General features: G+C 42.4%; 1 protein-coding gene across 2 annotated transcripts in view; it reads right to left on the bottom strand.

Annotated features, from left to right (window-relative positions):
* Positions 1-24,547, bottom strand: part of RIC1 (RIC1 homolog, RAB6A GEF complex partner 1) — a 312,556-nt gene that overhangs the window by 232,027 nt on the left and 55,982 nt on the right. The gene's annotated exons all lie outside the window — the stretch shown is intronic.

The following is a 24,547-nucleotide window of genomic DNA, read 5'->3' as shown; positions in this document are numbered from 1 at the left end:
TGATGAAATGTGATTGTTTCTGTAATATTGTATAAATCTTGCAAAGCTAACAAGTTGGAAGATAAGATATGGTATGCTGAGTCAGAGTAAGAGTCCATCAAACCCAGCACCCCATCTCCAAGAGTAGCCAATCTGGGTCACAAGTATACAAATGATCCCAAAAAGTAGATCCATTTCTTGTTGCTCACACCTAGGGATAAGCAATGGCTTTTCCAAATCTACCTGGTTAACAATGGTTTATAGATTTTTCCTCCAAACCCCTTTTAAATCCAGCTAAACTAGATGTCTTGACCACATCCTCTAATAAAAAGTTCCAGATCTCAATTGTGTGACGTGAAAAAAAAGTATTTTCCAATCTGTTTTAAATCCACTACCTACTTGTTATGGAGTATCCTCTTGTCTTTGTACAATTTGAAAAGGTAAATAACTGTCCCACTCATGATTTTATAAATCTCTAGTATATCCCCTTCTCGGTCACCTTTTTCCAAGCTAAAGAGTTGTTTGGCCTTTCTTCATAAGAGTCATTCCATCCCTTTTAACATTTTTGCTCTTCTTTGTGCCCTTTCTGTGCTCTTCTCTGTGCCCTTTCTAGTTCTGCTTTATCTTTCTTGAGAAGGAGTGATCAAAACTGCACATAATATTCAAAGTGCAGTCATCGTGAATTGACAGAAAGTCAGTGTCATGTGGTAACATTCAAATTAGGAGATTCAGTAAATGCATGTTACAATCACCTTCCGTTCCCTCCCCCTCCCCCGACTTAATCACCTTCACCTCCCTTCTCTCCCTGCAATGCCAACCTCCCTCCCCTGCTTAATCACTGTCCATACCCTTTCTTCCTATCCTCCTGGCATGATCACCTCCCCCTCTCATCCCATCACCCCCTGGCATAGTCACCTTCCCTCTCCCCTCCACCCCTGCATAATTCATCTTACATTCTCTTTCCCTTCATTACCAGAGCTTTGCTAAAGTCCTTCAGTTCTGATATTCTACAGCCTCTTCTCTTCTAATCTTGGTTTACACATAGATTTGCCGGATTCATTTCTTGTGCCTCAGTTCTTGATGAATGGCAACACACTACAGTCCTTGTCTGATTTGGGCCCATACAGGCTAAATCAGTCCACTGGGCCTGCGTCTGTATGTTGTGCACCCACAGGCTGAGCCAGTGTCCTATATATAGTCCAATAATGCCACTGTTAAACAAAAATCCCAAAAAGTAAAAAAAAATTGCCAATTAGTGTTGGAAATTCACATAATCCCAAGAAGGCCCTTGCCACTAACCAATGAAAGGCATAATTCTTCATTCATTTCTAAATCACTCCTAACATTCTATTTGCTTTTTTGATCACAGCTACACACTGAGCTGAGGATTTCAACACATTGTTCACAATGACTCCAAATCCTTTTCCTGAATAGTGATTACCAACATGGAACCTAATATTGTGTAACAATAGTTAGGATTTTTTTCCCTATGTGCATCATTTTGCACTTATCCACATTAAATTTAATGTGCCAATTGGATGTTAGTCACCCTATCTGACAAGGTTCTTCTGTACTTACTCTCAGCACGCTAGTGTTTTAATAACTTTGAATAACAGCAAATATGATCACTTTCCTTATTGCTCCCTTTTCCAGATCATTTATGAATGTAAAACAGCACAGGTCCTGGTATAAATTGCTGGGGTACACTATTCACCTTTATCCACTGAAAAAATTGACAATTTAATCCAGTTTCTTTTCTTCTAATCAATTACCAGTCCATAACAGGACATCACCTCCTATCCCATAATGTTTTAATCTCTGAGGAATCTCTTATGAGACTTTGTCAAATGCCTTCTGAAAATCCAGATACATAACAAAAAGCTCACCCTTACCCATATGTTTAATTTCAAAAAAAATCTAGTAAACTGATAAGGCAAAACCTCCCTTTACTAAATCCATGTTGGCTCTTTCCCATTAAATGTCTATTATGGCCAGTAATACTGTTAACAGCTTCTACAATTTTGACCAGCACCAACATCAGGTTCACCTGTTTCCCAGATCACCTCTGGAGCCTTTTTTTTTTAAAATTGGGCTTACATTGACCACCATTTAGTCTTCAGTTACTGTGGCTATTTTTTTATGATCAGTTATTGTTTTTAATTTATTTGCAATTTCATATTTGAGCTCTTTCAGAACCTTGTGATGAATACCATCTAGTCTTGATATATTACTCTTTAACAGGCCGATACAGTAAAGTGCGTCCACGGTTACCCTGCTTCTAACCCGCTTTCTACTCACAATTTTGCCGCGTTAGCCCAACCCGCGATTCACTATCCCTTTTAACCCATCCTTACTGCTTCTTTAAATCAACGGGTACCCCTTTCCGCTCGCGGCATGTATATGAGATGTAAACGATCGGATTAGCTATTCTCCCCCATTCAGTAACACGCGCCCCGACTATCGCCTTTTTAACCTGCAATTTAGCCGCGCGTTTAACCTGCTAATTTACCGTCTACCCCTACCCCTGCGTTAGAGGCTGGGGTAAGGGTAGACTGCAAACTTTCCCCCAAAAGAAAACCTAAAAACCTAAAATCCCCTCCTCCCGAAGCAACTCGACATGTAAAATATGTGAATAAGTGTAACCAACTTACTTTTTGTTTCTTTTTCAGCTCTTTCAGCTTCTCTGCCTTCCTCCGGAGGGGGCAGTCGGCAGCGAAAGCGGCTTCCAGCAGCCCCCGCCGGCGAAGACGGACGAACGCACGCCCGTAGTGCACGGGCGCTCAAGCCAATGAAAGCACATGAACACGCGTGCGTGACGTCACGGCGTACGTCACGCACGCCCGTCCATGTGCTTTCGATGGCTTCTCAGGCCTGAACATCCAGGTGGTAGAACCTGGAGAAGGTGTGTAGGGAGGACCATGTCATCGCCCGACAGATCTCGGCGGACGATAGCAGCTTAGTTTCTGCCCAAGATACTGCCTGGGCCCTAGTAGATTGAGCCTTAATCTGCAGTTGTAAAGGCTTCCCTGCCTCTATGTAGGCTGCCTTGATTACTTCCTTGATCCAGCGGGCTATGGTTGCTCGCGAGGCTGCTTCTCCTTGTTTCTTTCCACTGCAAAGAACGAACAGGCGATCCATCTTGCACACTGGTTCCGATCTTTCCAGATATCGCACCAGGAGTTTGCCGATATTTAGATGGTGAAGAAGGTGGGAGTCTTCAGAGTCCTTATGTTCATCTGGAGATGGTAGGGAGATGGCTTGGTTCAAATGAAACTCTGAAACCACTTTCGGCAGGAAGGAGGGAACTGTGCGCAGCTGTATAGTTCCAGGAGTGAACCTAAGGAACGGTTCCCGACAGGATAGTACCTGCAGCTCGGAGATGTGACAGACAGAGCATATTGCCACCAGGAATACAGTCTTCAATGTTGAGAGGCATAGGGACAGACTGCGCGTTGGTCTGAAGGAAGCCCCCGCTAGGAAGTCTAATACCAGATTGAGGTTCCATAGGGGTACCGGCCACTTTAGGGGTGGCCGAAGTTACTTAACCCCTTTTAGGAAACGGGTCAAATTCGGATGAGCTGATAGACTGATTCCGTTCTCTCCTGAAGCAGGAGGTGGCTGCTATCTGAACCTTGAGGGAGTTTAGAGACAACCCCTTCTTCATACTGTCCTGTAGGAGCTCCAGAATCATGGGGATCTTGGCCATCCACGAGAGTGTTCCACGGTCCTCGCACCAGGCTTCGAATATTCTCCAGATTCGTATGTATGTCAGAGATGTTGAAAACTTGCACGCGTGAAGCAGGGTGTCAATCATGGCCTTCGAGTAACCACACTTCTTCAGGCAAGTCCTCTCAAGGGCCAGACCGTAAGAGAGAATTGAGTTGGATCTTCGTGAAGAATCGGGCCCTGCTGGAGAAGGTCCCTGTGTGGAAGTAGACACAGAGGGTTCCCCCACAAGGAGTCTTTGCATGTCTGCGTACCATGGGCATCTTGGCCAATCTGGGGCCACTAGAAGAACTAGTCCCCTGTGGTGGTCTATCTTGCGGATGAACTTGCCTAGTAGTGGCCATGGAGGGAAGGAGTACAGTAAGTCTTCCTCTGGCCAGGTCTGGACGAGAGCATCGATCCCTTGGGAGTGCGGTTCTCATCTGCGGCTGAAGAACCTGAGGACTTGGGCACTGAGATAGGTGGCCAGTAGATCCATGGCTGGGAGGCCCCAGCAATTTACTATCAGTTGGAAGGCTGTAGTCGACAGCATCCATTCCCCCTTTGCTGAAGAAGTCTGAGACGTTGTCTTTTCCTGCAATGTGGGAGGCTGAGATCCCTTGTAGGTTTATCTCCGCACATGCCACGAGAGGGTCTATTCTCCAGAGACACCTGCTGGCTCCTGGTTCCTCCCTGACAGTTGATGTTGGCAACCGTTGTTAGATGTCCCTCATGAGAGGCTTCTAAGGAAACTAAAAAGTCATGGGATAGGAGGCAGTGACCTTTTGGATTACAAACTGGTTGAAAGACAGGAGACAGAGTAGGATTAAATGGTCAAATTTCTCAGTGGAAAAGGGTAAACTGTGGAGTGCCTCAGGGATCTGTATTTGGACAGGTGCTTTTCAGTATATTTGTAAATAATCTGGAAAGGAATAAGACGAGTGAGGTTATCAAATTTGTAGATGATACAAAATTATTCAGAGTGGTAAAATCACAAGTGGATTGTGATAAATTGCAGGACCACCTTGCGAGACTGGTAGATTTCATCTGCCATTTGGATGCCCAATTTAATGTGGACAAGTGCAAGGTGATGCATATAGGGAAAAATAATCCATGCTGTAGATACCCGATGTTAGGTTCCATATTAGGAGCTACCAACCAGGAAAAAGATCTAGGCATCATAGTGGATAATATATTGAAATTGTCAGATGTGTGCTGCAGCAGATAAAGCAAACAGAATGTTAGGAATTATTAGAAAGGGAATGGTGAATAAAACAGAAAATGTCATAATGCCTCTATCGCTCCATGGTGAGACTGTACCATGAATACCTGTACACAATTCTGGTCACCACATCTTAAAGATATAGTTGCGATGGAGAAGATACAGAGAAGGGCAACCAAAATGATAAAGGGGATGGAACAGCTCCCCTATAAGGAAAGGCTAAAGAGGTTAGGGCTGTTCAGCTTGGAGAAGAGACGGCTAAGGGGGGATATGATAGAGGTCTGGAACGAGTAAATGTGAATCAGTTATCTACTCTTTTGGATAATAGAAGGACTAGGGGGCACTCCATGAAGTTAGCAAGTAGTACATTTAAAACTAAATCAGAGAAAATTCTTTCACACAAAGCACAATTAAGATCTGAAATTTGTTGCCAGAGGATGTGGTTAGCGCAGTTAGTGTAGCTGGGTTTAAAAAAGGTTTGGAAAAGTTCATGGAGGAGAAGTCCATTAACTGCTATTAATCAACTTGTCTTAGAATAGCCATTGCTATTACTGGCATCAGTAGCATGGGATCTACTTAGTGTTTGGGTACTTGCCAGGTATTTGTAGCCTGGCTTGGCCACTGTTGGAAACAGGATGCTGGGCTTGATAGACCATTGGTCTGACCCAGTATGGCAATTTCTTATATTATGTTCTTTGATGAGATGACAAATGTGTTAGAACAGGGAGTAGAAGAGGATGTAGTCTATCTGGAATTCATTAAGGTTACTGACATTGTTTCATACCAAAGACTAGTAAAACTAGCTAGTATGGTGCTAGGGAAAGAAGTGAAATGGATAAAGAACCAGGTATGCAACAGAACTCAGTGGTAGTCAATAGAGTCCACTGTTGTGACAGTAAAGTGGCCAGTGAATCATCTCAGGGATTAGCAGGAGAGCCGGATTCTTTTCAATATCTTTATTAGCAACTTTGTAGAGGGTCTTGGATGAAAAAGATATACCTGCAAATGACAGAAAAAATAATATGTAACAGCACTGGACACTAGGAAGGAAGGAAAAAGTGACAAGAGACCTGATAAAGAGGCTGCTTATAGGCTAGAAACTGCTTTAATGCAAGAAAGTGTAAAATTATGCTTACAGGGCACAGAAATCTATTAGACACTTATCAGTTACAAGCAAACGAAATGGAAACAGGAAAGACACCTGGGAGTAATCATCTCAGATAACCTAAAGGTTGCCAGTCAGTAATGAAAGTGCATGGAAAGCTAACAATGTAAAAGGAGAGGTATCACTAGAAGTGGAAAAAAGTGGTAAGATTGCCTATGTACAGGTCACCAAGTGATATTCCACCTTGCGTATGGTGTTCATTTCTGGAGGCCATGCCTTTGTAAAGACATTAATAGCACAGAAAGAGTCAGAGAAGGGCTACCAAAATAGTACTAGACCTGCAACAAACCCTGCACAGAAGCTTATGGAACTCAAAATACAGTTGCTGACAGTTACATAGTGAGTTGAGATATGTATTTCTTTAGTGGTCAGTAATTAAGTTATATAGTGAATGCTATATGACTTTGGTGAAAAATATGTCTTTGTCCTGCTTGTTAATATTGAGTTGCTGTGTTTTATTTTAGGTTTGGGGGTTTATGCCTGTGAGAGGCAGCTACAAGCTATCTGGAATTATTTGCTTATTTATATCTGGGCTAAGTATATTTGTCTGATGTAATATTTGGTGCCTGGGGGGGAGGGAGGTATTTTACTTGTGAAAAAAAGCCCTAAAGTGTCTATTGGGGCTGAAAAGTTCTACAAGTTTTACTAGTGTCTAGGGGGAGGGGCTCTCTGTAGATTTCTTTGGTCTAGAGACCAGCATTTGGGAGCAGACATTAGCTATTGTTTGCAGTTCTTCCTGTGAGAGGCAGCTACAAGGTATATGAAAAAAATAAATGTTTTCTCTTTTCTTGCAAGTAATCTCATCTGTTTAATTCCCTCCCTCCCTACTCCTCTACCTACCCACCCCTGAGTCTTCCCTGGACTCCTAGATAATTAGCTTCCATTACACACAATACTCAAGGATGGTATTGGTTAATATCACATAACATATAATACATAACTTTTTTTCAGTTATGCAATTTCACTCCTAAGTCTATTACATAGAACATTCTCATATTGGTTTGTTTCGGAAAGTCTTATTGTTCATTTCCCAGGCTCGTCCACCTCATATTCATAGCTTAAGCACAGATTTATTCTGTTTATAAAAGTTGATGTATAAATAGTTATTGGTTAAGCTACTGTTAGTTGTACAAAGTTGTATTTGTAAACCGGAGTGAAGGCATCTAGCTATACTTCGGTATAAAAAAACCCTTAAATAAAATAAATAAAATAAATAAATGACTATGAATATGAATATCTGTTCTGTAAACCGTTGTGATCTTCTTTGGAACGACTGTATATAAAACACCTAAATAAATTACTTCATCCCCCATTACATAGTAGTTCATTACAGCTCAGATAATAGTAACAAACTGTCATATTGCTTGTAAAAATTGATTTTCATATTCACCCATTAATATTTTACTGGCTAACACTACTATTTTTAGTTTTTATTTCAAATACCTATTAAAAAATCTTTGCTAGAGCCTAAATTTTACCTTATCTATATGATTTTAAGGAATTGGTGATAATTTAACAAAATGTCTTTCATTCAATGTACTTGTGGTGATTATGTCCCAAGGCCTATTATTATTTGGAGAATCAAAGGTTGTCCCTTTTGCCTTCAGTTGACTGCAATTAAAATATGGAGCTAAATTATTTAAGGAAGGAATTGTCCAGGTTTTAATTAACCGCCCTTGAACCATCCAGTATCTCTCACCCATCTCCCAGAGAGGTTTCAGAAACCCAGGTCAAAATGGTTTACAGTGGGCTCTGGTAGAACAAGACATATGACCGACACCCACCTTCCCCAACTTTACAGCATCCTGTGCATCAACTGCCACTCCCACAGAGATGTCAGACATCCAGGATTCAAAAACCCAGGAACAACTGGATAACAGTGGGCTCTGGCAGAATAAAGCCTATGATGAAGAGACATCCACTCTCCCCCAACTGTTACCCCTACATAATGCTTTTTCTGCATTGGAGAATGAAGAAACCTCAGCAATAGATTTTGAAGTGATTTTTAAAAGTGAAGTCACGCAATTCATCCAAAAGCCTTTCAACAGAATCAAATGTCATAAAAGAAATCTGCTTCTGCTGGAAGAATCAATCATCAGAGGAACCATGAAATACAAAAAGATTTTCAAAATCTAGGAAAGATAAGACACAGCAAAGACTATTGCCTTTTCAGAAGTACTACCTGTTCGTGGAAAGGGAAATGAGAAGCTATGCCATATAGATAATTTCAATTTCTGGCTCAAAACCTGGTATACAGAAAGTGGTTTTGGATAAACTGGAGGCTAGGGTCATGTATGGAATAGCAAAATGCTATATGGGAAGGATAGCCTACATTTGTCTGTAGCAGGAAGGAAGAAGCTAAGTGAGAAATTAATATCATATTATCAGACATTTAAACTAAAGAATGGGAGTGGCAAAGAGATGGCCAATGAAATTGACATGCCATTTCCAAACAATACAGGAAGTGGAAAGAGAAAAAAAATCAATCAGCTCAAAAAAGCAGAAAAGATGTCTAGGAAATGCAACAAATCAAGGGAGAAAAATTGGAAAGCTAAAACTACAAATGATCATAGTTTGGGCAATAAAATCCCAGACCTACAGGCCCTAATGATGGAGGCGGACTTGGACATTGTTGCTGTTACAGAGACATTTATTCATGGATTCTCATGATTGGGATAAAGCCAATCATGAGAATCCAGAGGAGACAGAAAAGGGGGAGGAGTAGCTCTTTATGTAAAAAAAAAAAAAAAAAAAAAAAAAAAATATCCAAGCAACTGAACTGCAAAGAAGGTGGGGTAGAAAAGGTTTAGGAGCCATCCTCAAAAAAAAAAAAAAAAAAAAAAAAAAAGGATGGTACATCCATTTTTACTGGAGTGGTTTACAGGCCTCCGACTCAAACAGAAGAACTAGACAGAGAACTGGCCGAAGACATCCAAAAGGTGGAAAAGAAGGAAGTGTTGATTGCTTGAGATTTTAATCTGCCGGATATAGACTGGAGAATCCCTTCTGCAGAATCTATCAGAAGTAGAGAGATAGTGGATGCCCTGTAAGGGGCTCTGTTCAAACAAATGGTAATGGAACCCATGAGGGAGGGAATTATACGCGACCTAGTGCTCACTAATGGGGATAAGTCTCTAATGTCCAGGTGGGTGCCAACCATCAATTGGTATGGTTTGATATTGCAAATGCTGCTGCAGAATATCCTCGCTTCATCAGGTGCGCCCTCTCAAGGGCCAGACCGTAAGACAGAACAGAGTCAGATCCTCATGAAGGACCGGTCCCTGCTGTAGCAGGTCCCTGAGTGGAGGGAGGCACAAGGGGCTTCTCCACCAGGAGTTTCCTCATGTCCACATACCATGGATGCTTAAGGCAGTCTGGTGTTAGATTCTGCGAATGACCCTGCCCAGCAGGGGCCAAGGAAGGAAGGCATATAGTAACTCTTCTTCCAGCCAGGTCTGAATGAGAGCATCGATCTCCAGGGACCACTGATCTGGATGATACTCTTAGTCTGTGCCGTCCAGGTCCCTGTCAGGAGTATTCTTGGTGAGGCGAGGCATGCAATGCCTGCCGATAGGACTGGGAGAGGGAGGGCTTACCGGCTGAAGTTCCATCCGGATAGGGGCAAGTGAAGTAGCAGACTGCGTCTGTACGAAGGCTTGAAGGCCCTGGAAAAATTCCACCCAAGAGAAGGCAGCTGGGTCCATGCCTAGCCCAGGAGGTACTGGGGCAGGTACTGCTGAATTTCCTTCTCCCATGGATGACCAACTCCCAGGGGTACTCAGATGCAGGGTACTTCCAGTTAAAGCTATGGCTAACCCATCCTCTGAATGGGAGGTGCTGGGCTTAGCAAAGTCAGGGGAGGCCAACTCTCCCTGGGCTTCTTCACAGTGCTGACATAAGTTGGAATCCAGGTCAGACTGTGAAACCCTAATATGACAAACATCGAAGAGAGAAAACATTTATGTTTCTTGGCTGCAGGAGCCATTGGTGGTGGTAACTGTGTTCTGTTGGCTCACACTTAAAATTTTATGCACTCAGATTTCGGGCGCCTAGGCAGGCCGCAGCAAGGCGCATGCACAGCCTGTGCGCCCGGCTTTACCTGTATTCTGTGCTTAGTAGGTGGTGCGTGTATGTGCAAGTGTACAAGCAGACGCACTGCGTGTACAGACAGACATTCTATGGAGGGCAATATGGCATGCACAAAGACACGTGCATGATTGTGCCACCCAAGCCTAAATCAGGGCCTAGCCCACCGGGGGGGGGGGGGGGGGGGGGGGCATTCAACCCGCTTGGAAGCCCTCTTCCTCTTAACCCCATCGGGATCAGGAATGACCCCTCTAAATGTTTGATTTGCGAGGTAAATTTTTATTTTTTTTTTAAACACTTAGTTGTCATGAATATTCTGACAACTATTTTATTTTATTTAAGATTTTTTTATACCGGCATTCATGAAGAGCTCACATGTCGGTTTACATAAAAAACAGGGGTGCAATGAATACAACAAAGAACATAGATAAACGTGATGAAGAAATGCAGTTACAATTTAACAAGAACTATTGAACTGGGGTGGAGGAAATAAAGAGAGATAGAAGAAGTTAATTATATACAAGTATACAATATATACATTATACAATATATATAGCTGCTGTGTAGGATATTTTGCTGGCGAGGCGTGTTAATTGGAGTTCGGGAAAGCTTGCTTAAACAGCCATGTCTTGAGTCTTTTCCTAAAGGTTAGGAGGCATGGCTCGTTTCTGAGATCTGGGGGGATGGAGTTCCATAAAGGTGGGCCTGCTGTGGAGAAGGCTCGATCTCTTAAGGTGCTGTGAATGGTGGTTTTAGTAGGGGGAACATGGAGGGATCCTCTGTATGCTTCTCTGGTAGGTCTTGTGGATTTGTGTAAGCGGAGGGGAATTTGTAGGTCGATTGTGGTATGTTGGTGAATAATTTTGTATATCAAGGTGATGGATTTGTAGATGACTCTGAATTGAATAGGTAACCAGTGAAGGTCTTTTAGAATTGGGGAGATATGATCTCTTTTCCTGGTGTTTGTTAGTAGACGGGCTGCTGCGTTTTGTACCATTTGGAGCGGTCTGGTGTATGAGGAAGGGAGACCAAGTAAGGTAGAGTTGCAGTAGTCTAGCTTAGAGAAAATAATAGCTTGGAGGATGGTTCTGAAGTCTTTGGCATGGAAGAGGGATCTTATCCTTTTTAAAACTTGAAGTTTGTAGAAGCAGTCTTTGGTTATTTATTGATGGAGGCTTTGAATTTCAGTTATTGTCGATTATCACACCTAGATCTCTCACTTGAGTGGTTTGTGGGTTGGTTGGAAGAGAGGCGGTGAGATTGCTGTTCTCAGGAGTTATGAGTAATATTTCGGTTTTGGATGAGTTTAGTACTAGATTTAGGCTATCGAGGAGGCGTTTGATTTCTAGGTGACAGGACTCCCAGTAGTTGAGGGTTTTTGAGTATGATTCTTTGATGGGGATCAGGATCTGGATATCGTCTGCATAGAGAAAGTGTTTTAAGTTGAGGTTAGTGAGGAGTTGGCAAAGTGGTAGAAGGTAAATATTGAAGAGAGTGGGGGATAAAGAAGAGCCTTGTGGGACTCCAATGGATGTATTCTGGGTTCAAATTCAAGGAGCATTCAATTTGCTACTACCAAGTGCGGTGCCTATTATGAAACTTGAAGGAGATATGCCAAGCCTTTCCAATATTCAGCCACCTGTTTAATACATGGGTGAGGGAAATGTTACAACATTACCCCTGTTCTGAAAGTTACATTAGCTACCAACTGGCAAAAGAATTCAGTTTAAATTTGGACCATTTATCCATAAATTGCTTGCAATCTATTCTCTATCTTGGATCAATCAATTGGTACATGTGTATAATCCGCTAAGAATTTTGCAATCATTGCAAAGAGGTTTACTAGTGATTCCTTCATCTTATTGAAACTTGTGAGCATATCTTTTCTTGCCTACCCAGTGTTATGGAACTCTGCCTTTAGAGCTGTGCATGCTAGATTTCACTAGGACTTTTAAAAGATGCTGAAAATTTATTTATTCAATCGGGTATACAATGATTGAGATATGCAATACACTGAAATAAGACACTCTCGATTTCTACACCATAGACTAATATTTGATTGTGTTTTGCAGTATTTTATTTTTGTATATTTTTTCTAGCCGCTCTGAGCAATGGATTGGCAGTATATAAGTTCTTGAAATAAAATTTTAGAGATAGTCAGACAACTGAATAAAAATTAACTAAGCTCTTGCTAATACCCCTATCCAAAAGAATGATTTAACGCAGAAAAGAACATGCCATACTGGGTCAGACCAAGGGTCCATCAAGCCCAACATCCTATTCCAACAGTGGCCAATCCAGGCCATAGGAACCTGGCAAGTACCCAAAAACTAAGTCTATCCCCAGCTACTGTTGCTAATAATAGCAGTGGCTATTCTCTAAATCAACTTAATAGCAGGTAATGGACTTCTCCTCCAAGAACTTATCCAATCCTTTTTTAAACACAGCTACACTAACTGCACTAACCACATACTCTGGCAACAAATTCCAGAGTTTGTGTGTTGAATGAAAAATAACTTTCTCTGATTAGTTTTAAATGTGCCACATGCTAACTTCATGGAGTGCCCCGTAGTCTATTATCCGAAAGATTAAATAACTGATTCACATTAACTCGTTCTAGACCAGCGGTTCTCAACCGGTGGGCACACTCAGGTGTGTCGCCACACTTCCCGGTCCCCTGCTGACCCAGCTGCTCCCCCTATCTGAGCAAGATAGTCTTCCACCCAGGCTTAAAACGCTGAAAGCCCGGGCGGAACACGGCAGGAGAGCAGGAGTCAGCGGCACTGGCATGCTCTCTTCTTCCTGCCCCCCATGACCCGGAAGAGGAAGTGGTGAGCAGCGGGTGCGTGCGTGGGAAGAAGAGACCATGCTAGTGCAGGCAGCGTCGGCCTGAAGAAGAGAAGAGAGGCGCAGCCTGAGGAGTGAGATGCGTGGCTCAGAGAAAAATGAAGAATGTCATCAACCCCCGTGGCCGATGAGACGCCTTGCTCCGCAAGGGCTGAAAATGAAGTAGATTGCTGCTGCCTTTAGGGTTAGAAGTTGTGGAGGCTGCTGCTGCCGCTAGTTCGGGGGAGGGGGAGAGTGAGTGAATGAGCAAGCATGTGTGTTTGAGATATTGTGTGTGTGTGTGAGATAGCATGTATGTGAATGATTGAGAGCTTGTACATGTGAAAGAGTATGTGTGTGACAGATCTGGTTTAGGTGAGGGAGCAAGTGAGTATGTGATTGACAGCATGTGTGAAAGTGAGAGAAAGACAGCATGTGTGTCTGTGTGTGATCAAGAGCTGGTTTGGGTGAGAGCATGTGAGTATGTGATTGAGAGCCTGTGTGTAAATGAAAGAGAGAGTATGTTTGTAAGCATGTGAATGAGAGTCTGTGTGAGAGAAAAGGACAGCATGTATGTGTAAGCCTGAAAAGATTGACAGCATGTGTGTAAATGTGTAATTAAGAGCCTATATAAGTGAGAGAGAAAAAGCACGTGTATATGTGAGCGATTGTGAGCCAGTGTGAGAGGGAGAGAGAGAGAGAGAGAGGAGAAAGTTCTAAGCAAACCATCACTCCTCCTGCTAATTCAAAACAATCTCAGGGCACCTGGATATCAAACGTTCCCAGGTATGCAGAGCAAAAAATGTTTTGTATCATTTTTCATTACTGGGTCTTTGTGTCTGCTATTTTAAAATATTTTATTGGTATCTAGAAATTTTTGATAAAGTTTTTAATTATTGGATATTCCATTCATCTGCTGTTTTGAAATAATCTGTTCTTTTTGTTAGTATGGTTTTACTGCTTCTGATTTTATATTTCGTGATTTGTTTTATAAGGATGGGTGATGTTTCTTTTATTCCTTTGTTGCACTGCATACAGAGTCTCTGGCTTGTTGCGGTTTCCAATTCAGTTTTTGTCTGCATGCTTCTACTTATGCGTTTTGGTCTCTTTATTCTTTGTTAGGTGAGGGTCAGCACATATGATTCAGGTGAGGTTCTCTGCTAGGGTGTAATTTCTGTGTAGGGCTCTATAGCAGCCTGACTTGGTCCATTTTCCTAATAGGAGATGTATTGGTATCTTAAGGCCTGGTGTAATATTTTCAGTGTTGCCTTTTCTTAGGTAAGGTGGTTACTGTTTGAATGCTGGAAATTGGTGCTGTTTTGGTGTGGGATGTTTACCGTTTATGCAATTTCTGTTCAGATAGAATATGTATTTTTACCTTGTTTCATTCTTAACAATAAAAATATTGGCCCCGAGAACTCACCCTCCATAGGCGAGAGCGAGATGCAGGAGGGTAATACTTCTGACAACAGAAAGAATGCTACGGTCTTTGCCATGATGACCTCATGGCAGAAGCCAGCAGATCACATGTACTGGTGGAAAGATGTTGGAGGGTTTTGTGGTGGTCCCGGCAACTGAGCTAGCACATCCCTCACCTTATCTCCAAAGAGATTCTCGCAGTACACAGCAAGTCGGCGAGCCTCTACTGCACCTCCAGCAAGAGGCTGGAGGCCCAGAGCCAAGCCATCCTGCAGACACCAATCCCAACAGCCACAACTCTTGTATTAATTTATCTAGTAAAGAATATATAAAAAAAAAATATTGCTCATCCAGTATAGACATTAATACATAAAATCATAACATGTTAAGTGTCAAAGGAAAATGTACAGGAGGAAAAAAGAAAAGAATGAAACATAAAACCATGAATTCAAGCATCAGCATTAAAAACAAGAATGCTCAGCAAGGTTACTTAACCTATTTTGTTACAATAGCTAATTTAGCTGATTCAAGCTTTATGCTATTTCTAGATTTTATTAGCTGATTGGCTGCACCTGTTTCATAAAAATGCATTTTGTTTCACATATGCATTCCTTAGGCAAACAGTTTCAAACTGCCACATGGCTACACATTGTCCTATCAAATGTATTTACCACAAACAAAATTTGGTTAGACATTTTTAATACAGAAAAATAAAAGTAACAACCATAGGAGACTAGATTAATTACTGACATGTAGCTCTATCAGAAACTCTCAACCAGGAAAGTAGAGTGTGAAAAAACAGATCAACAAAACTATAATTTGGAAAATATTTTAAACATTATCACACAGCAATAAAGCTGTGAAACATTTAGATTTGGGCGTTGTCAATTTTTTTTTCCTGGAAATAGCCTATATTGTTATAGCTCACAAAAGGGCCTACAAGGGCATAAGTTTAGGAACATCTGCTCTAGGTTGGCTAACAATCTTGACAGGGTCAGTGGTAATTACTACAGTATGTGGCTCAGGTTTCAGGACTGTGCACAATTAAGTTCAAGTTTCCTATCAAAAGGGGCCAGACATAATGCAGATTACATGCTTGCTCCCAGAGAAAAAAAGAGAGACAGTTATTGACAATTGTGTCAACCTCTGCTCACCATAGGAACAGGGCTGAGGGCATGTCATGGAGTAACAAAATAAAAAAATAAAATAAAAAAAGAGAAACAAAAACAAATTGCTTATTATCAGGACTGGAAAATGTCCGGTCACTCAGATAACAAATTTAAGTCGCGGCATCCAAGATCCCAAAGTGGGCTGGTCCAGTATTCTACTGGCATGTCGCTGCACTTTGGATCACTAAAGTGGAAAAAGATAAGTGTCTGGCCCGCAACAAAATCCCAAATGCTGCCATGGAATAGTCTCCTCTCCACCAGCCTGCCACAGGAATGTGGTTGGCAGAGGACACAGCTAGGTTATCTACAGTTATTTCTCCACCCCTCCTTCCTCCTTTCCCATGTATTTCCTCTCTAAGCAGGAAATACATGGGAATGGGAGAGGAGCCATAAAAACTATTAACATTTGATTTTGGCTGTACTCTTGCTGCCAGCCTCCCGATTTTTTTTTTATTTTTTTGATTTTTTTTTTTTTTACTGTGGGGCCAAATGGACGAAAAATAGGAGGGAGGAGGAGTGTAGGGAGACAGATGAAAGGAGGTACCCATATGGAGGACAGAAGGAGGCGCTCCCTTTTGAAGTACACAGGGAAGCAGATGTGGTGCTCCAAGCATTACCCTTTCTGGCATTGTGAGGATGGGGTATGTCAGGGGGAAGGATGGTTGTTCCATGTGTGGAAAAAAAGGAAGGAAAAGAAGGTTTTTATAGCTGGTTATTTGTTCTACAGCCTGTTGTGACTTGCATCTGGGACAATTATGGAATATCTTCCTCTGGTACCAGGATCAGGTCCAGGACTGCCGGGGTCAACTGGGAGACCCATAAGGAGGGAAGACATTAGCTCCGTTGTATGTAGACGGATTCCCTCTTGCCAAAGTCTGAACGCAATTAATGAACTTGGACTGGGCGTTGGAAGTCGTATGGCAGTCTCATAAAATGACTAGATGCTGTGTGAGTATCTTGGTGACATTAGGGCTGTCTTCAAGATATCATAGACCATTGAGTATTCAGAAAGGGTGGCATTGTCGGCCATTTTTCCAGTTCCTGGGTGAAGTCAGCGCTGAAGGACTGAAATGAGTACACAGGGTGGCGATCTTCCCTGGAGGTTCTTAATGTGAGGCTGGGAAGAATTTGCTTTGCGTTTTTTCCTGAGGATCCAGAAGGGGTCCTCGATTGAGGATGTGTCACGTGCATCACAGTAACAGATGCTGATAAGGCATGGGTCCTTTGAGTACTGTGCGTCGGCGCAACAGCCTTGGCAACACAAGTCAGGTTGGACAAGGAGTGGTTCCCCTTTTGATTTCTTTGAAGAATTAGTGTGGGCTCCTGAATAACCCAGCGCTGGTCATTTTGGCACAGTCTGTATTCTGTGCTACTTTGCTCCATACAGTGCCTTTTTGGCTGATTCTCATGGGCCATGCTGGTGGTGCCGAGCTTCCTGCGCCAGACAAGGAGGTGGCACTGTGCATTGTGCTACAGGTGTAGCAGAGGGTGCCCACAGTGCACTGACACCTCATGCATTGATCTTTTCTTTGGCACAGCAAAACTCTGGTGTACCGCTGGTGGTTTGACCGGCACTCCCGCTGCCTGGTGAAGGCCAAATGGTACTGATGGCTGTGGGGTTGACTGGCCATCCCTGGTGTAGAGTGAGATGGCCTCTTCTCCCTTTTACCCGCATCTGTAGGAGATCCACTATTGGAGCTGACCAACGCTGAAGAGGCCCCTCATTCTTCAGTGGATAGTGCCTCTCCCCCAGTTTGGAGACACAATATCTTCTTTGCTGTCTATCGCTGGGATCTGGGAGACATGTGGTCGCAGTCTCTACAGTTGGTCTGGTCATGATCGGGCCCCCAGACATAAGTAACACTAATTATATCCACTATGGACAGACATAATGTGTCTGTAGGAGCAGTATTTGAACACCAACGGCTTCCTAGAGCTCATGGTAACATGTGGAATTGCTGCTGCAAACGAAGCAAGGGAGGAGGAATCCTGTGGCGAAAGAGTTGCTTATCTGTAACAGGTGTTCACAGAGGACAGCAGGATGTTAGCCCTCACACATGGGTGACAGATGGAGCCCATGTGGAAAACTTGTTAGTTTCTAGAGCTTTGACTAGGCACACTGAGCATGCGCAGCATGTCCTATACCATGCGTTCACGCGGAGGCCCTCTTCAATTGCGTAACAAAATTATGATTAAAATAAAAATAGGAGAAACCCAAATTCTATGAATTCCAATTGAGATGACAGGCTGAGATGGGACTTTGGGTAGTTGAGAATGAATCCTAGTGACTCCAACACCCGAACAGTCAAGCACATGGACCCAACGGCCCCTGTCTGAAACGTGCTCTTGCCCAGCCAATTGTCCAGATATGGGAAGACATGCACTCCCAGGCTGTGGAGGTGTACCACAACAAAGGCCAGGCCTTTTGGGAAGATCCGTGGGGCAGACATGAGCCCAAATGGTAACACTTGGCACTGGAAGTGCTGTGTTCAGTGGGAGCACAGAGGAGAGGATCACCTTGCTGGTGGCTGAAAGGAATCAGTAAGTTTTGCTTGGGGAATTTTTTCTTTTTAAAGTATTGGGGAGAAGTAAACTATTGAGAGTATATTATTTAGTGTGTTTGTGCTTTTAATAGTCAGAAAGGCAGCTAATAAACATAAGTTAGAGTGTTTGTATTTACCAACCCTCCCACCCACACCCCTAGCTCATCCTTTAATTTATAAGCAGGTGCCACTTTCACACACAAAAAAAAAATCTAATCAGCCTTTTAACTTCACAAATTCCCCACACCTTATTGAGTTTGATCATTCCCCTGTAGGCCACTACAGACATATAGTGAATTCACTAATACATTTAAAGGACGCTAATTAGACATTCCTACTCCCATAACAACCTAAAACTTAACTAGAAACTAAACAAATTTGAGATTAAGGCAGCCATCCAGCAGCAAGAGGGGGGCCTCCGAAGATCACCAGAATCATGCCATCCAAATTGACAGCACTCATCAAACTAAATGAAAAAAGTGAAAGATCTAGGAATATAGATTGACCCAGAGATGAATTTCAAAAAGCACATTGCAAGGAAAATCAAAGAAGGTTTCCACAAACTTCTAATTCTAAAACACCTAAAACCACTCCTGAATCAACCAGAATTCAGAACCATTCTCCAATCACTAATTTTTACAAGCATAGATTATTATAATTCACTCCTGATGGGCCTACCCAAATCAACAATCCGACCACTCCAAATACTACAGAATGCCACCGCCAGAATCCTCACTGGCCAAAAAAAAAAAAAAAAAAAAAAATCGGACTTCATCACCCCTGTCCTAAAAGGACTATACTGGCTACCTGTAGAAAAAAAAAGAATCGAATATAAAATACTAACCATCTTCCACAATACAATACACAACAATGAAAACACATGCCTAAACACCATTATACACCAACACATTACTCAATGCAACACTAGATCAAGAAACAAAGCACAGCTGGACATCCTATCAGTCACATCCAAACTCACAACCATAAGAAAAAGAGCAATTTCAATAGCCGAACCTCACCTCTGGAACACCCTACCGGAAAACCTAAGACTACAGAACAAAAAAATATTTAGAAAACTACTCAAAACCTGGCTTTTCAGGCAAGCCTACAAAGAAGGGAATAGGCTAAACGAATACTCTACCACCCCCAAGAAATTTATTCACCGCTAATTACTTTATTACTCACAAACACCTCCCAATCGGTCTACCTAGCATCATACCCAGTTGAGACTATTAATAGTATGATTGTTCATATATTATCTTGTTTTATACATTGGTTCATATTTCTCTCTATTTCTAACCCCTCCCACAGTTACCTTGTAATCCGCAGGCCCATTCATATAAACCTATGTTCTCTAATTGTCTTCTCGGAGTGTAAGCATGCGCCACCTCCCACAGTTATGAATGTAAACCGTTGATTCTATGTAAACTGTTATACCTGTAAACCGGAGTGAAGGCCATTCACTAAACTTCGGTATATAAAAACATACAAATAAATAGATGTATGATCTTTTACCCGCCGGTGAGAAGTTGTACACGTGCATCCGATGCAAAGAGCTCCTGTCTCAGAGAACGAGTCCGATCTCTGGAGGCTAGAGTGGCAGACCCGGAGGAGCTGAGGCAGACAGAAATATATAGATGAGACCTTCAGGGACATAGTAGCCAAATCCTAACTTCAGACTGGCAGCCCTGATGCTGCCTTGGAGGATGGTGGTCTCATGAACGGAGAGCATCAATCTGGTGCAGCAGGAAAGGATCCTGTAGCAAGGACCTGCTCTCCAGGTGGTGCATTGTCTTTTTGCACAGAGGATGTGTCTCCAAGGGCTACTGCCCAGGAGGGAAGGGTTAGGTTGGCAGTCAAAGTTGGTGATTCGATTAGGAATGTAGACAGCCAGATGGCTGGTGGGTGTGAGGATCGCCTGGTAACTTGCCTACCTGGTGCGAAGGTGGCGGACCTCACGCGTCACCTACATAGGATTTTAGACAGTGCTGGGGAAGAGCCGGCTGTCATGGTACATGTGGGCACCAACGACATAGTCAAATGTGGGAGGGAAGTTCTGGAAACCAAATTTATACTCTTAGGTAGAAAGCTGAAATCCAGAACCTCCAGGGTAGCGTTCTCTGAAATGCTCACTGTTACACGCGCAGATCCCCTGAGGAAGGCAGAGCTCCGGAGTCTCAATGCGTAGATGAGACAATGGTGCAAGGAAGAGGGATTCAGTTTTGTAAGGAACTGGGGAACCTTTGGGGAAGAGGAGTCTCATCCGAAGGGATGGGCTCCACCTTAACCAGGGTGGAACCAGACTGCTGGCGCTAACCTTTAAAAAGGAGACAGAGCAGCTTTTAAACTAGAACAAAGGGGAAAGCTGACAGTCACTTAGCAGTGCATGGTTCGGAGGGAGATATCTTCAAAGGATACTAATGATGCATTAGAATTAGGGCATCCCGACCGTGAGCTTCCAACAATAAGAAAAGTAGTCCAAGTGCCTGTAACTAAAAACTCACCTGAGCTAAAACAAAATTCTAATTTATCCCTATCAATTAAAAGGCAGAATGAAAATAAACAAAACACACACTCTGAAATGTTTATATGCTAATGCCAGAAGTCTAAGAATTAAGATGGGAGATTTAGAATGAACAGCAGTGAATGACAGACTTAATTGGCATCTCAGAGACATGGTGGAAGGAGGACAACCAATGGGACAGTGCTATACCGGGGTACAAATTATATCACAATGCCAGAGAGGAGCATACGGGAGATGGTGTGGCGCTTTATGTCTGGGATGGCAGAGTCCAACAGGATAAACATCCTGCATGAGACTAAATGCACAATCGAATCTTTATGGGTAGAAATCCCTTATGTGTTGGGGAAGAGTATAGTGATGAGTATACTACCGTCCACCTGGCCAAGATGGTGAGACGGACAGAGAAATTAGGGAAGCTAACCAAACTGGTAGTGCAGTAATAATGGGAGATTTCAATTACCCCAATATTGACTGGGTAAACGTGTTTCTCAGTAGAGCACAGGATTTGGTGAGAGCGGTAACAATGGTGGGGCCGCTTGGCAATAGTGATCATAATATGATTAAATTTGAATTAATGACTGGAAGCGGGATAGTAAGCAAATCCACAGCTCTAGTGCTAAACTTTCAAAAGGGAAACTGAGAAAATGAGAAAAATAGTTTAAAAAAACCTGAAAGGAACAGCTAGAAAGGTAAAAAGTGTGCAAGTGTGCAAGAGGCGTGGACATTGTTAAAAAATACCATCCAAGAAGCACAGTCCAGATATATTCCACACATTAAGGTGGAAGGAAGGCAAAACGATTACTGGCATGGTTAAAAGGTGAGAGGTAAACGGCTATTTTAGCCAAAAGATCTTCATTCAAAAATTGGAAGGAGGATCCAAGAGAAGAAAATAGGATAAAGCATAAGCGTTGGCAAGTTAAATGTAAGACATTGATAAGACAGGCTAAGAGAATTTGAAAAGTTGGCCGTAGAGGCAAAAACTCACAGTAAAAAGTTTTAAAAATACATTCACAGCAGAAAGCCTGTGAGAGAGTCAGCTGGACTGTTAGATGATTGAGGGGTTAAAGGGGCACTTAGAGAAGATAAGGCCATAGCAGAAAGATTAAATGATTTCTTTGCCTCAGTGTTTACTGAAGAGGATATGTTGGGGAGATATCCGTTCCGGAGAAGGTTTTCATGAGTAATGATTCAGATGGACTGAACCAAATCACGGTAAACCTAGAAGATGTGGTAGGCCTGATTGACAAAATGAAGAATAGTAAAATCACCTGACTGGGGATTGCATACACCCCAGGGTTCTGAAGGAACTCAAAAATGAAAATTTCAGATCTATTAGTAAAAATTTGTAAACTCATTAAAATCATACATTGTACCTGAAGACTGGAGGGTGGCTAATGTAACCCCAATTTTTAAAAAGGGCTCCAGGAGCAATCTGGGAAACTACAGACCAGGTAGCCTGACTTCAGTGCCAGGAAAAAGAGTGGAAAGTGTTCTAAATATCAAAATCACAGAACATATAGAAAGACATGGTTTAATGGAACAAAGTCAGCCAAGGCAAGTCTTGCCTCACAATTCTGCTTCACTTTTTTTGGAGTTAATAAACATGTAGATAAAGGTGAACCAGTAGATGTAGTGTATTTGGATTTTCAGAAGGCGTTTGACAAATTTCCTCATGAGAGGCTTCTAGGAAAAGTAAAAAGTCATGGGATAGGTGGCGATGTCCTTTCGTGGATTGCAAACTGGCTAAAAAGACAGGAAATAGAGAAGGATTAAATGGACAATTTTCTCAGTGGAGGGGAATGGACAGTGGAGTGCCTCAGGGATCTGTACTGGGATCCGTGCTTTTCAATATATTTATAAATGTTCTGGAAAGGAATACGACGAGTGAGGTAATCAAATTTGCAGATGATACAAAATTATTCAGAGTACTTAAATCACAAGCGGATTGTGATAAATTGCAGGAAGACCTTGTGAGACTGGAAAATTGGGCATCCAAATGACAAATGAAATTTAATGTGGAAAAGTGCAAGGTGATGCATACAGGGAAAAATAACCCATGCTATAGTTACACAATGTTAGGATGCATAGCTCATAAGGATCAGTGATAGACACGGTCCTCGGGCACCAGGGGCATTGGTGAAAATCGGATGTGGCCATGATGGGGCGAAACAAAAAAGTGCCGCAAAGTCAAAAGTGATGGCAGTCTACAGCGATGGTTGGTGGGCACCAAGGCACCGCTATTACGGGGGGGGGGGGGGGGGGGGAAGAAATCAACCGCAAAAGGAATCTTACCCGAAATGCAAAAAAAACCCTGACTATGGGGGAAGGACAGAGAGGGACCTGGCGACAGAAGAAAAAAAAATGCGAACAACAAAAAGTGTTTTCCACAAGGCTAAAAATAGCCAAAGTGAGGTCATACTGCGAGGCTTACAGATCCACGGGGGGAAAAAAAAAAAAGTCTGAAGAGGAACCTTGCATGGACGCATGGTATAGGGCATGCTGAACATGCTCAGTGTGCTTAGTGAAAATTCTAGAAACTTTGACAAGTTTTCAGCATTGGGGCTCCATCTGATGTCACCCATGTGTGAAGACTACCATCCTGCTTGTCCTCTGAGAAACAGATTTTGCCATCCTTGCAAAGCATGGACAAAATGAGACTGAAGAGAATTACAGAACATAATAGTTATATGGGAGCTCCGCACACGTTCAATAGAGCTGAAAGCTCTACTAGCTTGGAGAGACAGCTCCGCCCCTTGCCACCCAAGGGGTAATAGCGCGTGGAAAACGCGCGTCCAACCCCCCCCCCCCCCCTGAAACTAATAGCGCCCGCAACATGCAAATGCATGTTGATGGGCCTATTAATCAATCCCGCGCGATACAGAAAGTAAAATGTGCGGCGAAGCCACACATTTTACTTTCAGAAATTAACGCCTGCCCAAAAGGAAGCGTTAATTTCGGCAGGCACTGGGAAAGTGTTCAGAAAAGCAGAAAAAACTGCTTTTCCGTACACCCTCCGACTTAATATAGCAATATTATCATAGCGATATTAAGTCAGAGGCCCCAAAAATAAAATAAAAAAATTTTAAATTCTGCCCACAGGTTGGAAGACGGACGCTCAATTTTGCTGGCATCCGTTTTCCAAACCCATGGCTTTCAGCGGGTTTGAGAACAGACGCCGGTAAAATTGAGCATCGGCTGTCAAACCTGCTGTCAAAAAGAGCCCTAATTTGCATACAGGCAGATACTGAATCGCGGCCACAGGACACTGGCCTGTGCGTGCGTCAGGAGAGTGGGCGCTCGCTGGCTCTCCTGTGACTTTTACTGTATCAGCCCGATAGAGAGGTGTGTAGGCAGAGCACGTGTTTTCTTAGCACTGGAAATAACTTAGAAGTGGAGTAAAGTTGCCAGAGCTATTAGTCTACATGCAAAAGCTGCAGTTCTGAAGGGGCTCCCCACATGGACATGTTGTATGGTGGCATGCTCTGTTGAGTCAGACAAAATTTTAGAAACTTTGATATAAAAGTTCCAGGCCAGGCTCCATTGGATACATTTATTGGGGATAAATGTAAATTTATCCCCAATAAATTTACATTTAAAAATGAGAACTACAGACTATGATCAAATACAACAGCTAATTAAAATTAATTTAGAACATTTTTTATACCGACATTCATGTAACAATACATATCACATCGGTTTACAGCGAAACTTAATTGGAAAAACATTGAATTATGTAATTCTCTTCATTAAATTAAATCATATTTAACTTATGCATTTATAATACTTAAATAACACTTTCAATCATAGTCAAAGTTTATTGATCTGGGAATAAATGACAAAATTGCCACTATAATTAGGGACTTCTATTTTCTCCAATTTCCTGGGTCATTCTTACCCAATATATCCCGT

Source organism: Rhinatrema bivittatum, chromosome 1, assembly GCF_901001135.1.
Source record: "Rhinatrema bivittatum chromosome 1, aRhiBiv1.1, whole genome shotgun sequence".
NCBI classification, from domain to species: domain Eukaryota; kingdom Metazoa; phylum Chordata; class Amphibia; order Gymnophiona; family Rhinatrematidae; genus Rhinatrema; species Rhinatrema bivittatum.
Note: the sequence above shows the minus strand (reverse complement) of the source record. Positions and strands in the feature narration are given on the sequence as shown.